The sequence below is a fragment of the Bufo gargarizans genome, chromosome 7, assembly GCF_014858855.1.
Source record: "Bufo gargarizans isolate SCDJY-AF-19 chromosome 7, ASM1485885v1, whole genome shotgun sequence".
NCBI lineage: Eukaryota > Metazoa > Chordata > Amphibia > Anura > Bufonidae > Bufo > Bufo gargarizans.
In genome coordinates, this window is record NC_058086.1 from 49,180,386 (window position 1) to 49,194,494 (window position 14,109).

General features: G+C 49.2%; 1 long non-coding RNA gene across 1 annotated transcript; it reads right to left on the reverse strand.

Annotated features, from left to right (window-relative positions):
* Positions 1–1,869: 1,869 nt before the first annotated feature.
* LOC122944093 lies at positions 1,870–2,540 on the reverse strand. The gene is made up of 4 exons (XR_006390940.1): positions 2,326–2,540; positions 2,149–2,220; positions 1,964–2,074; positions 1,870–1,885 (listed from the first exon to the last, which is right to left on the reverse strand). It is a non-coding gene; the product is annotated as an uncharacterized LOC122944093 (long non-coding RNA).
* Positions 2,541–14,109: the final 11,569 nt, after the last annotated feature.

A 14,109-nucleotide genomic window follows, 5' to 3' on the forward strand; every position in this document is an offset into this window, starting at 1 on the left:
TAATGGTAGTTTGGGCTGCGTTGATGCGCCGACTCCGCCCCTTGCCAGCGGCGAATCAAGTCAGCACCAAACTCCATTTGATGTCGGGCAAAACCTTCTAGAGCGTCGGAAACGACCTCTACAAGGTTTGCATAATCGGCTCGACTTGGCCTACCAGATCTCTGCCCGCTCACCAGGGCTCTTAAATTTTGACTGAAACCTAAGAGCCTCTGTTGAGCGGAGGGACCCGGTAGGGGACCCGGATTATCCTGAGCCGATGCATCAGGGACAGGAGGGCTGGCGCTGGCGATCTGTTCCGGTTCCGCCTCAGGAGGTTGGTCAGGCTCCCGAGTGAGGCTGGCACTTCTGTAGGAAAAAAAAAAGGAAAGTTAGGAATTGTTCTTTAAATAATAAAACATCTATGTTCTATGCTATGTCTACCGTATAGCATAGGGGGCTGTCCAAAACAGGGGAGCCAAACGCTCCACTGTCTCAGACAGCCCCTTACACTCAGACGGAGAGAACAGTTGTCCATCTGACTGTGGGGGGCTGTCCAAAACAGGGGAGCCAAACGCTCCACTGTCTCAGACAGCCCCTTACACTCAGACGGAGAGAACAGTTGTCCATCTGACTGTGGGGGGCTGTCCAAAACAGGGGAGCCAAACGCTACCCTGTCTCAGACAGCCCCTTACACTCAGACGGAGAGAACAGTGGTCCATCTGACTGTGGGGGGCTGTCTAAAACAGGGGAGCCAAACGCTACCCTGTCTCAGACAGCCCCTTACACTCAGACGGAGAGAACAGTTGTCCATCTGACTGTGGGGGGCTGTCTAAAACAGGGGAGCCAAACGCTACCCTGTCTCAGACAGCCCCTTACACTCAGACGGAGAGAACAGTTGTCCATCTGACTGTGGGGGGCTGTCTAAAACAGGGGAGCCAAACGCTACCCTGTCTCAGACAGCCCCTTACACTCAGACGGAGAGAACAGTTGTCCATCTGACTGTGGGGGGCTGTCTAAAACAGGGGAGCCAAACGCTACCCTGTCTCAGACAGCCCCTTACACTCAGACGGAGAGAACAGTTGTCCATCTGACTGTGGGGGGCTGTCTAAAACAGGGGAGCCAAACGCTACCCTGTCTCAGACAGCCCCTTACACTCAGACGGAGAGAACAGTTGTCCATCTGACTGTGGGGGGCTGTCTAAAACAGGGGAGCCAAACGCTACCCTGTCTCGGACAGCCCCTTTACAATTTATTTTTTAAACAGTTGTTATAAATATTTACCTTTTTGGTGCCATGGCCTTTCGTAGGAACCCCAGGGCCGCCGTATGGATGTATGTGGCCCCTGAGGTTCCTCCGGAGCCACTCGGGGCCTGACCCTCCTTGTTATAATCCCTCCTGAAGCGGTCCCGGATAGATCGCCAACGCGTTATAACCAGTTTGACTATGGAAAAAAACAATAAAAACTAAAATCAGCATGATGAAAGGAAAACAAGAATATTTTAATTTATTAAAATGCATATTGTTTTACTTACCATATTTCTCCTGAGCCGCCGCATCTAGATCCCCCCAGGTCTCTAAAAGTTCTGCAGAGATGTCCCTCCAGAGCCGCTGGGTATGGCGATAATCGGCGTGGTGGCGGTCGGCGTGGTCCCATAACGCTGGACGCGCCTCCACCAGTCGGATGAGGAGCAGGTTATTGATGCTCGGAAACCCGAACTCCTCATCCTCCCTGGTGGAGCCTAGGGAACCCTGAAAAAAAAGGAAATACAAAATTTAATGTAAATCCTAATACAAAATGCTAAATAAACTACTAAATTAATACTTACACGTCTACGACCGCCACGCTCATTCCCGCGGACTCTGGAGGCGACTGGGGGATCCTCGCTGGCTGCTCTAGGTGCAGATTGCTAATACAAATAAAAAAAATTTTAGAAGACCGTACTTAAACCAATTTTTAAGAAATCTATATATATATATATACTTACTTCTTGACAGCCCCGGTCCGGGCTTGGTCCACCTCCCCTGGATGCTGGTGAGCTGGCCCCGGCAGCACCGCCCACTTCGGGAGAGCCCTCCTCTGAAGATGATGAAGAAATCTATAATAAGAGCACATACTGATTAATGCAACAAATCAAACAGTAAAAAGTCCAAGTGTTGATTTTATACTTACGGGCCACTGGATATGGCGGCGCCTTCTGGGTGGGTTACGCCAGTCGATTGATGATGTCTTCTTAGATGACATCTGTACGCAACAAAATACCAGACAAAATGCAGATACCGTTAAAGGAACTTGTAGAGCACTATTTCCTCATATATCAACATTTTTTTAGTTTTTTTTAATACTTACTTTTTAAAATATCGATATTGGCTTCCCCACCGCAGATCTCTTTTTTTCTTTTTTTGTACGACCCTAATAATAAAATAATTAAAAAAATTAATCCGACAGAAGCCATAATCCCCCCAAGTTACATAAACACCGCGAGAGACAGCAGCCCTGCATAGTGCCAGCAGCCCCCCACAATGACATCAGGCTCCCAGTTCCAAACAACTCTCCCACAGTGCCCAGAGCCCCCCCAATGCCAGCAGCCCCCACCCACAGTTCCAGCCACAAACACCCCCGCACTGCCAGAAGCACCGCACAGTTCCAGCCACAAAAAACCCTGCAGTTCCATCCAGAAGCACCGCACAGTTCCAGCCACAAACACCCCCGCAGTGCCAGCAAACCGCATAGTTCCAGCCACAAACACCCCCGCACTGCCAGAAGCACCGCACAGTTCCAGCCACAAAAAACCCTGCAGTTCCATCCAGAAGCACCGCACAGTTCCAGCCACAAACACCCCCGCAGTGCCAGCAAACCGCACAGTTCCAGCCACAAACACACCCGCAGTGCCAGCAAACCGCACAGTTCCAGCCACAAACACCCCCGCAGTGCCAGCAGCAAAGTTCTAGCCACAAACACCCCCGCAGTGCCAGCAGCAAAGTTCTAGCCACAAACACCCCCGCAGTGCCAGCAAACCGCACAGTTCCAGCCACAAACACCCCCGCAGTGCCAGCAAACCGCACTGTTCCAGCCACAAACACCCCCGCAGTGCCAGCAGCAACCACAGTTCCAGCCACACGCGCCCTCCCCCCCGGTGCCAGAAGCCCCCCCATAAAGGCAGCCCACACCACCAGTGCCAGCGGCTCCCATTGTTCCAGACACACACACCCCTTCCCAAGTGCCAGCAGCCCCCCCACCCTAGAAATAGAGAGAGAGATAGAAAGATAGATGGATAGATAGTAAAAAAAGAGAGATAGACAAACAGACAAAACTTCATACACTTACCAGTCTCAGCAAGTCGGTTCTCCAAAATGGCCGACGATGAGGGGAGGGACAGATGAGGGGGAGGGACAGGAAGTTACTGGGCATGCGCAGAAACATGAACGGTTTCGAACGGATCCGTGTCAAAGCGGAGCCATGACAGACGGATCCGTCCCCATTGACTTGCATTGTAAGTCAGGACGGATCCGTACGCCTCCGCACGGCCAGGCGGACACCAAAACGCTGCAAGCTGCGTTCGGGTGTCCGCCTGCTGAGCGGAACGGAGGCCAAACGCTGCCAGACTGATGCATTCTGAGCGGATCCGCATCCATTCAGAATGCATTGGGGCCGTATGGATCCGTTCGTGGCCGCTTGGAAGAGCCTTCAAACGGATCCTTCAAGCGGACAACCGAACGCTAGTGTGAAAGTACCCTAATCCACATGGACATTTAAGAATGTAAACCACAAATCTACTATCACAAGTGAACGTGCCCCTTATTGGAATATTTTCACCTGAGTGAGGGTGGGAGAAACATGAACCCTTTATAACGCTGGAACAATTGACACAGTTTAAACAAGGAAAAGTGCCCCGTCTAGGTGTAGATAAAGTACTCTGTCCTCTTTCTATTTTATTACTTCCCACATCCGCCCGGACTATTTTATCCCTAATATTTTCTGCCCGTTTATAGCATATCATGGGTGGCCTCTGGAACTCTCCTATCCGTGGATAGGACTTAGATAATATGTGCCAATGTTGATTAACAATAGTCCTAAGGCGCTGGGACCAGGGATGGTATTTAATCACTAAGGGGATCCTTGTTTCTTTCTTAGTTCTATCTGGTGGTGTAATCTCAGCTTTATTACGCTGTATTTTCAATAGATCAGGGGGGTAGCCTCGCTCTCTAAATTTATTGGTCATATCGTCTAATCTTGTTTGACACATATCCCTATCACTAACGATCCGTCTAACCCTCTGGTATTGCCGCCCTGCTTCTTACTAGAATTGTTCCAGTGGTGGGTGACGGGAAGCCAGATTCTCTGCTATGGAACCTCTCTCCAATTGATTTTGGTTAATTTTTATTTATTTAATTTTTATTTTAATTCATTTCCCTATCCACATTTGTTTGCAGGGGATTTACCTACATGTTGCTGCCTTTTGCAGCCCTCTAGCTCTTTCCTGGGCTGTTTTACAGCCTTTTTAGTGCCGAAAAGTTCGGGTCCCCATTGACTTCAATGGGGTTCGGGTTCAGGACGAAGTTCGGATCGGGTTCGGATCCCGAACCCGAACATTTCCGGGATGTTCGGCCGAACTTCTCGAACCCGAACATCCAGGTGTTCGCTCAACTCTACTCATGAGATGTTTTTTTGCCTGTCATCTCATGACAAAACTTCCTATCACTGTGCTTGGTCAGCTCAGGTGTTGTCTTAGGGACATTGAACGTCACTGCAACTAAACAGCAGTGATCAAATTTTCTCCCGAGATGTCCATTGGTCATATACAGCAGTAAAACAGAGCAGATGGAGGCCATGGACAGGCAGTGTTGTCATGGGGAAAGAGGGGAGTAATTATAGGATAAATATACACAACAGCCATTTCCTTATTAGCAGGCCAGTAGCACTGGTCTTATTTAACTGGGCAGGTGGTTCTAGTGCTTGTTTTAACTGCCCTCCTTGTAGGACAGAAGCGCCGCCGATCCGGTTCTGCTTTCTCCTCATGCTAATGTTTCAGCGCCTGGAACCCTTCAGATATAAGGGGCATGGATCCAACCAGACTCGCTTCTGCTCCTCCTCCCCTCTCACAGCATTCAGTCTATAACCCTAAGTTCACACTTGAGCGTTTTACAGCGCGTTCCTACGCGCTGTAAAACGCGCAACACATGAAAACCAATGCTTCCCTATGGGGCTGGTTCACATTTTCGCGTTTTACAGCGCGTTTGAACGCGCTGTAAAACGCCCGACGCATAAACAAGTTCAGGAGCTTTTTTTGGGGCGTTTGACGCGCGTTTTGGCCCATAGACTTCAATGGGAACGCAAAACGCTTGAATTTGGCGCGCTTTTGACACAGAAAACGCGCGTTCGAACGCGCGTTTGGGATTTTGCTACATGCAGGAAAAGGCTCAACACCAGGTGCAAAGCACAGTTTTGTGGAGAGAAGCCAGCATGGAGGAGTCCGGCTGTGACACAGAGACCCTCATCAGGCTGGTGCAAGCCAAACGCTGCCTGTATGACACACAGGATGGCAGCTACAAAAATAAGAGGAGCAGGCAGCAGGCCTGGGAGTATATTGGCCAAAGCATCTGGCCAGATTGGACAAGTTTCACCAAGACAGTGAAACAGGGAAAAGGTATTTCCATGTGTGTTGTAAAGTGAAAGTAAACTCCTTGTGTGCAGTGGTGTACCAACTATATGTAATAGCCCTGGCCAGCTCTACCTGCAGCCCTCCAGCTGTTGTCAAACGCCACCTCCACAAATGCTGGGCTGTATTGTACTTGCTGGAGCCTGTGCAGGCATGCATGGAGTTGGATTTTAGCAACAGCTAGAGGGAAGCAGCCTCACCATCCCTGTTCTTGTATATGGGCACTCAGTGGCCTTAGTTTACAAAGAATGATGTGCACATTACATGTGGTATAGTGTCCCCTCACCCCTTTAGTTTTTAGTACTGTCCTGGTTCACCCTCCCCCACATTCTGGTACAATGCAATGGCCCAGTATGTTCATTTTGCAGTGGTTCCACTGTCTTGTGCCAGACAGCGCTCTTTCTCAATCCGCAAATGTGGTGGCATTTTTAAATTTAGGCCGAAGTTTGGGCTGAGGGATTTTAATCCGAAGTTGTTATTGATATTGTGTACATTTTCGAATTTACACTGTTTGTGGGCTATGGGTGGGCAGGCATATGTGAGGTGCTTCTGTTTCTAACGTGCCAGTATTGGGCACCTTGATGGGATCCGTTATTTCACCCACATTGGCTTTTATTCTACTGGCCGAGTATTGGGGAGTTAAATGGGACCCATGATTTCGCCCACATTTTTAAACACTTGTTAATAATGTGCGACTATTGATGGCCACTATAGGGGCATCCTCAAGGGGCACTATATATAGGTGAAAAATCCGAAATGCACAAAAGATCATGAGTAATTTTGTAATTTCACCCTAGTAATAAACAACCAAATCTGAAAAGAGAATAATATTCAAACACTTTTCAGCTGAAAAATATAAATTTTAATACATTTAGATGGCTTCCCATTGCCATGGTAACGCCCCATGTGGGGATGAAAAATAAGCGGTGAGGTGGTCCCGGACAGCCGCACCGTGTCTGGTCCCACGCACACCACTCGGATTGGGACTCTCCAAGGAATGGCTGAGGGAATCCTCGAAGTTAAAGCCATCCCGAACATATTTGCACGCATATTTGCATCCCATTCGTACATATTTGCACGCCTGTTTACGTTACTCAGGCCTCCTTTTGTACATATTTGCACGCCTGTTTACGTTACTCAGGCCTCCTTTCGTACATATTTTCACGCCTGTTTACGTTACTCAGGCCTCCTTTCCGTACATGTTTTCACGCCGTTTACGTTACTCAGGCCTCCTTTTCATACTTGTTACACCTGTCAAGTTACTCAGGTCTCCTTTTGTACATGTTTTCACACCTGTCACGTTACTCAGGACTCCTTTTTGTCCATGGTTTCACGCCTGTTCATGTCACTCAGGCCTCCTTTCGTACATGTTTTTCACGCCTGTCACGTTACTCAGGCTTCATTTCATTACGACTCACGCCTGTTTACGTTACTCAGGCTTCCGTCTCGTACACGTTTCTTGCCTGTTCACGTTACTCAGGCCTCCTTCTCCTTCACGTCTCACGCCCGCTCACGCCACCCAGGCCTCCACCACGTCCAAGGTCCTTCCTCCACTCCTCCAGGCGCCACGTCTGCCACGTCATCAGCCTCGCCGCCATACTTCACGCCGTCCCGTCATTCAGGCCCTATTCTTAATCCATCCCCGTCTCCCTGTCCGTTCGTCCTTCAATCCACGATCCAGGCCTCGCTCAGTCACGTCCTGAAGGTTCGCGTACCTTCTTCTGTCTCAGGTTACAGGATCGTCCTGTTTCACACCGCTCGGAGAAGCCTCTCCAACTGGGCTCGACCCCTCACCCCTTCACTCTACTTCTACCTTCAGCCACCCACTTACTTGTCACGATTTTTTCAAAGCTCGATCGCGGTCCTTTCCTACGGAACTGAATTTTCCCAAGACTGGTTTCAAATCCAGGAGCTTCAAACCATCAGGTATGTCAATCTCTTAAACCTCGGGCACACGCAGTGACATAGCTCATCTCACCTCCCTTTCCGGGTCTTCTTAACAAATCACCGAATACACAACACTCGCACGATTCCTGGGTCAATCCTTCAGCAGTAACTGTAATCCTTCCAAATTCCAGCATGTCTCATCTGGACAACATGGGGGAGACTTCGTCTATTCCGGAGACCCTTGCCTCAGAGCACGCCAGCGTTACTTCTCTCAGGAACTGGACCATCCCTAGACTAATCGCCGAGCTCAACAAGAGAGGGATACCTTACCCGGCCTCCGCCAGAAAGGCGGAATTATTCAGGCTCTTGATGTCCGGCTCATCATCCCCACCCAGGGAGAACGTGTCAATGGCTACCATCCAACTGTCATTGACTCAGTTACATGCCACCCTCAACAACCTGTCCTCTTCGGTCCTGGACGTCCAAAATAGACTGTCAGCCGTGGAATCCAGGCACCTGGCAGTCACCCCTCCAGAGCATCCTTCCGTTCCTGCTCCCCCACCTCAGTCCACCTCCCCAGGTAGGGTTTCCAGCCTCCCCGAGATAGCTCCAGCCCACTTCCTCACAGACAACATAAAAAAAGACATTCTGGAGGGCAAAGACGTTAACTTAGCCGCCATCTTGATAGCCACCCACGACATCGTAGAAAACAAGACAATCGCGTGCGAAAACATTTCAATTGTCCTTAAATCCAGGGACGCTCGGCTGAACAAAAAACTCACCGTTCCCGAGTTTGTCCTGGCTTTTAGCCTCTTTAGGGATATAGTCTGCACTGCCCACCCCGAAAGAAGAGAGGAGTTGGACCTGTACATGTATAGAGTCACCGACCTGGGGTACAAATACGGCGGATCCGCATTCTACGACTACCACCGCTCCTTCTCAGCCAAAGCCGCTGCAGCGCTGGCTCAGTTCCAGCGGGTCACCAACTGGGCGTGTCTGGACATGGAGCTTTTCTGCCGGCACTTCGCCGGTTTAAGAGCTCCAGCCTGCAGCTCCTGCCAGTCCATCCTCCACACCTCCGATTGGTGTCCCTCCATCGGCCAACCAGCGGCTCCCAGCAGACCCACGCCCGGCCCCTCCGGCACCCAAGTTAGACACAGCAACACCGACAAATTGGGCCGCCCCATCATTTTCTTAGGCAACAGCCAAATCTGTAACAACTACAACCTAGCCTCCTGTAACTATAATCAGTGCAGGGCCCTACATGTCTGTTCCTCCTGCTTCCGGGCTCACCCCATCTCAGTATGCCCACAAAGAACGGCCAAGCACAAGTGACTAAGCGGGGTCAACGTGGAGCTTCTGGGCAGGTTGCTCCAGAACCACCACAGCCCCGATCAGGTTGATTTTTTGCTTTCAGGTTTCAGCAAGGGCTTCCACACGGGTCTCATCGCCCTTCCCCAGTCCACCTGGGAGGGTCCTAATTTACTGTCCGCACTTCAGGATGCCGACGCGGTGGATTCCCTCATCCAGTCGGAAGTAGAGAAGGGTTTCCTTATCGGCCCCTTCCCTTACGTTCCTTTCGACTCCTGGAGGATTAACCCCGTCGGCATCGTTACCAAGAAATTCTCCAATAAAAAACGACTGATTTACGACCTGTCCGCGCCTCATGGTTCATACATCCCCAGCCTAAACTCCCTGATTCCGTCGGAAGAATTCTCCATGAAATATTCCTCACTCCAGGAAGCCATTTCCCTCATTCTGTTAGCAGGCAAAGGAGCCTGGTTGTCTAAAGCAGACATAGCCGACGCGTTCAAGCTATTACCCATCGATCCCCAGCTCTGGAAATTCCACGGCATCAAATGGCAGGACAGTTACTATTTTGCTACCCGTTTAACTTTTGGTTCAAAAAGCAGTCCCTGGCTGTTTGACCGGTTTGCCCAAGCCCTCCACTGGATCTTGGTCAATCGCTGCAAATGTCCAATGGCACTACACTATCTCGATGATTTCCTCCTGATCGAACCCCCCAGTGTTAAACCATGCAAACTTAGTAACTTCCTGCGCATTCTCAAAGATCTCCAGGTTCCGGTAGCCCCGTCCAAAATAGAGGGACCCGCCACGGTGGTCACCTTTCTCGGTGTCATGCCCGACACAGAGAAAATGGAAGCCAGACTACCAGCCGATAAGCTTCTCAAAATCAGGTCAATCATCACACAGTTCACGGGCTCCCACGTCCTCACCAAACGAGAGCTACAGTCGCTCCTTGGCATGTTAAACTTCGCCACAAGGATCATGCCCCAAGGGAAAGCTTTCATGTCCGGGCTTCTAGATCTGTTACCTTCAGCTCCTGAGCAGGACTCCACTGTGTTCTTGGATGCCCAGGCAATGGCTGATTTGACCATGTGGAATTCCTTCATTACTCACTGGAACGGGGTTTCCCTGTTTATTCCCCAATGGAGTCCCGATTTCCCCATGGTCTTTTCAGATGCCGCAGCATCCAGAGGTTTTGCGGCCATTTACAACACACAGTGGTTCGCCGCACCATGGCCCGCCGCGATTTCCTCCTTACCCGACTTCCTCAGATCTTCTCCTCTACTGGAGATCTACCCTATCGTGGCGGCTGCTCAGGTTTGGGGTAATCAATGGGCAGATTCCCCAGTTGCTTTCATCACAGATAACCAATCAGTGGTGGATATCCTCAGTAAAGGGCGCTCCAAATGTCCTCACATCATGTCCTTTGTTCGCAGGCTAGTATGGCTATCCTTACGTCACAATTTCCACATTTCAGCCAGGCACATCCCGGGCATTCGTAACACCGCCGCTGATGCATTGTCCCGTTTTAACCTTGATAATTTCTTCCAGATCATGCCAGAGGCGGAACCAACGAGTCTGTTGCCTCCGGATTACCACACCCTTCGAATGGATTAGGACATTTCATTTCCACTGCAAAGTCCCTCATGCTCAGCTCTCTTTCCGCCAACACGACCAGGAACTACAGGACCGGTTGGAACATCTATAAACAATTTTCCCATCTCCATCCTAGAACCAACACAGATAAGTCCACATATTTAATAGCCTTTCTCGCATATTGTCACACGCACCTCAAGCTATCCTACAACTCCATTAAACTGTATTTGTCAGGGGTTCAGCACCACTCCATGCTGAGAGACCCAGGTAGCAAGTCAGCCTTCACGTCCCCAGTAGTCAAGGCCACCCTTAGGGGCATCCTCAGGAACAGCCGGAGCAGCACGCCCAGCAGGCAACCCGTGTCAGGGGAGCTGTTCAGAAAGCTCTCAGATTCATTAGACGGTTTTCCTTTTGGCCTTCTTCCTTCCATGGTCATTAAAGCCGCAATGTATCTGAGTTTTTATGGCTTCTTGCGCCCGGGAGAATTCACCGCAGGGTCATCCAAAACTAAAGGTTTAACCAAAAGCCAGTTAATTCGTCACCCAGATCACCTCGTACTAAACCTACCATCCACCAAAACATCGCAATCCGGGCCGCCTGTCCAAATCAAATTCTTCCAAACCTTCAATAAGTGGTGCCCGGTCCAGATTCTCAACAAGCTATTGGCCCTGCTGGCACATTCCTCCAAGAACGAACCACTCCTACCGTTCAAAGGTACATTTCTCACCACGGCCCGGTTCATCCATCATATTCGCATCCTGGCCAAGGGGTTGGGCCACGATCCCAAAACCATATCAGGTCACTCCTTCCGCATAGGTGCCGCTTCAGCAGCATCAAAACACAACGTCCCGTGCCACATCATCCGGAAAATGGGCCGCTGGCAGTCCTCCTGCTTCACCCGTTACATTCCCAATCCGCACAAAGAAATCTCCGACGCTTTCTGTAACCTCGTGTTGTAACTTCAATAAACATCAATTCTTCCTAACCGTCTCTTTTGCCCCCTTATAGGCCTACCCTCGGATATGGCTTCAGGCACACCTCAGGCCAGTTATGCCAGGTCACCTGTGGCCACGCAGCCACCATTCGTCCTCTCAACATCCGTAGCCTCGACCACAAATATTAAGGCTGTTCACAGCCTGTAATTGTGGGAGGGGCGGAGGCTTATAAATCCTCCAAGCCTCCCCCCTCTCATTGCGGGCTCTTGCGGTGCCCCACCCTCTTCCCTCCCTTCTCCTTAAGTTTCACCCGGGTAGGCCCCCTTATAGGCCTACCCTCGGACATGGCTTCAGGCACACCTCAGGCCAGTTATGCCAGGTCACCTGTGGCCACGCAGCCACCATTCGTCCTCTCAACATCCGTAGCCTCGACCACAAATATAGAAAACGGTTTCTAATATTTTTATGTTGTTGAAAAAATATTGCTCCTTTGTTGGTTAAACAGAGTTACCACCTTTAATTTGGAAATGTACAATGTTAATACATTCACCAAAGATAAAAAAATAGAAGCAAATGTTTGGACTATTTTTTGAAAGTGAGGGGTAAAACATGGCCAAATGTGGATACATGATGCATGTATGGGATATCTATGCCACATGTTGGCAACACACACATCACATACCCCCCGCACAAACACTGGCCACAATAATAGGCTACTTACCGCAAAGTCATGACCAGTCTTTCCACTGGTGGGATGCAGTCCCGCATGAAGGTGTCCTGACGCTGCAAATGAGGGGACAACAGCACCAGGAGCTCGTCAAAGCTGGGAAAGAATAAAAAGTTCATGGTTAACAATACAAAAAGCACAAAACACTTAGCTTAACCATGGAAAAAACCTGGCTACAACGTATACGTACTAACCTCGGGATGGACATCCTGGTGTAATCAAAAAACTTGTCCTCATGGGCACGGAGGTTCACATACAGTGCCCAGAACTGGCCCCTCTCCTGTCTATTTGCGATCACAGGATGGACCCAGAAACGTCGCCTGCTGGCCCGCCTTCTCCTCAAGCGTTCCAGCTCAATAGCTGCAACAAGTGCCGCAACACGTCGCCGTCTAGAGCATTCCATGATGACTCCAAACCACACACTCTACCAACACACATGGAATTTCACACCTACAATGCCCTATGATTGGCCAAACTTCATATAGACAGGGATATTTGCTCATTGGACAACACTGCAGTCAATCACACAAACGCGCGTCAAACGCGCATTTTACTATTACAAAAACGCACATAAAAACGCGCATAAAAACGCGCGACAAAACGCGCTTATCAAAAACGCTTAGGTGTGAAACCAGGGTAAGTGAAAGAGAGAAGCTGCAGCTGCATCCCCTCCTCTCCCTCCTCTCTGTGCATTTTATACTAGATGGATTTTTGGGTGAGTAAGGAGGTTGTGATCATTACAAAGACCCCGCAGGCAAGGAAAGAGGAGCTACAGGCTACTGGGGGGAGGGAGGAAGATGACACTAGATGTTTCCATATATTTACACGTACTAATGAAATAAGCAACAACAACAAAAACAAGTGCACTTTAAGGACAGCGTAGGCGCCTCCAGGGTTAGGGTCTATAGGGTGCAGCGTTTTACCATCAGGTTATGACTTATGTATGAAACTACAAGTTGCAATCACTTTACTGTAAAAGACTCAATTATATTTTTTTTAAAAACAAACGTCTTGGTTTCCTGAACATCAGTTATGTCCAGAAGTGTCCAAATGCAGAGGATGCAGAACACGGCCGGATTTTCTATGTCTCTGCACAAGTCGTTAACGGCTGACGGTTTGATTAGAGCGCCGCCATCCTAGGCAATTGAATGAACAAAAGCCCCAACAAGCGAAATGTCTGAAATGTTTATAGGCCATTAATTCCATCTCATGTTCTGGCTGGGACATAAAACCGTAATATGGAAAGTGCAGTGCTCGGCTATAGCGGAATTACATGTATTTTATGTCACAGCAGGAGCCTTGGTGAAGACCGCACAGCTGCCAGAATCACAACGCTTTCTCCAGGGATCATTTCCTGCAGGGACCAGAGCTGCAGGTCCTGAGCCTCAATGCAAAATCTGTACCCGCCAAGTACCACACTCCATATATAGTACTGCCACCCTCGTATGTAAGGTGCCTATTCTGTACTTGGTTGAATGTGCGGTTTGAATTCGTTTTTTTGGAGATGCAACTGGAGTATTTTTGGTGTGCAGATAATGTAGCCATACACTGTCTCTATAATAGTGTCATACTGTAACTCTATAATAGCGCCATACAGTTCTCATGTAATAGTAACATACAATGTCCAAGTAACTCTACCATACAATGAGCATTTATAGGGCCATTTCCAGTTCATGCTGTGTATGACATGGCAATAGTGCCACGCAGTGTTCACATAATAGTGCTATGTGGTGCACATATAGGAGGGACATATAGTGCAAACTTGTGCACAGCATAGAGTCATACAGAAGGTGAACATTAGTGGTATCCAATGCCCACATAATAGTTTCCTGCCGTGAACATATAGAATACCATACAATGCCTTCATATGCCTACATATTACTGCCACATAGCACCATAGAGGGCCTATCTAGAAGTATGTACCATATATGTCTCCTATAATACTTCTATGTAGTAGACAATTACAGCACAGAGTGCTCTCATAATGTCATGCGGTGCCCAAATAATAATGTCATATAGTG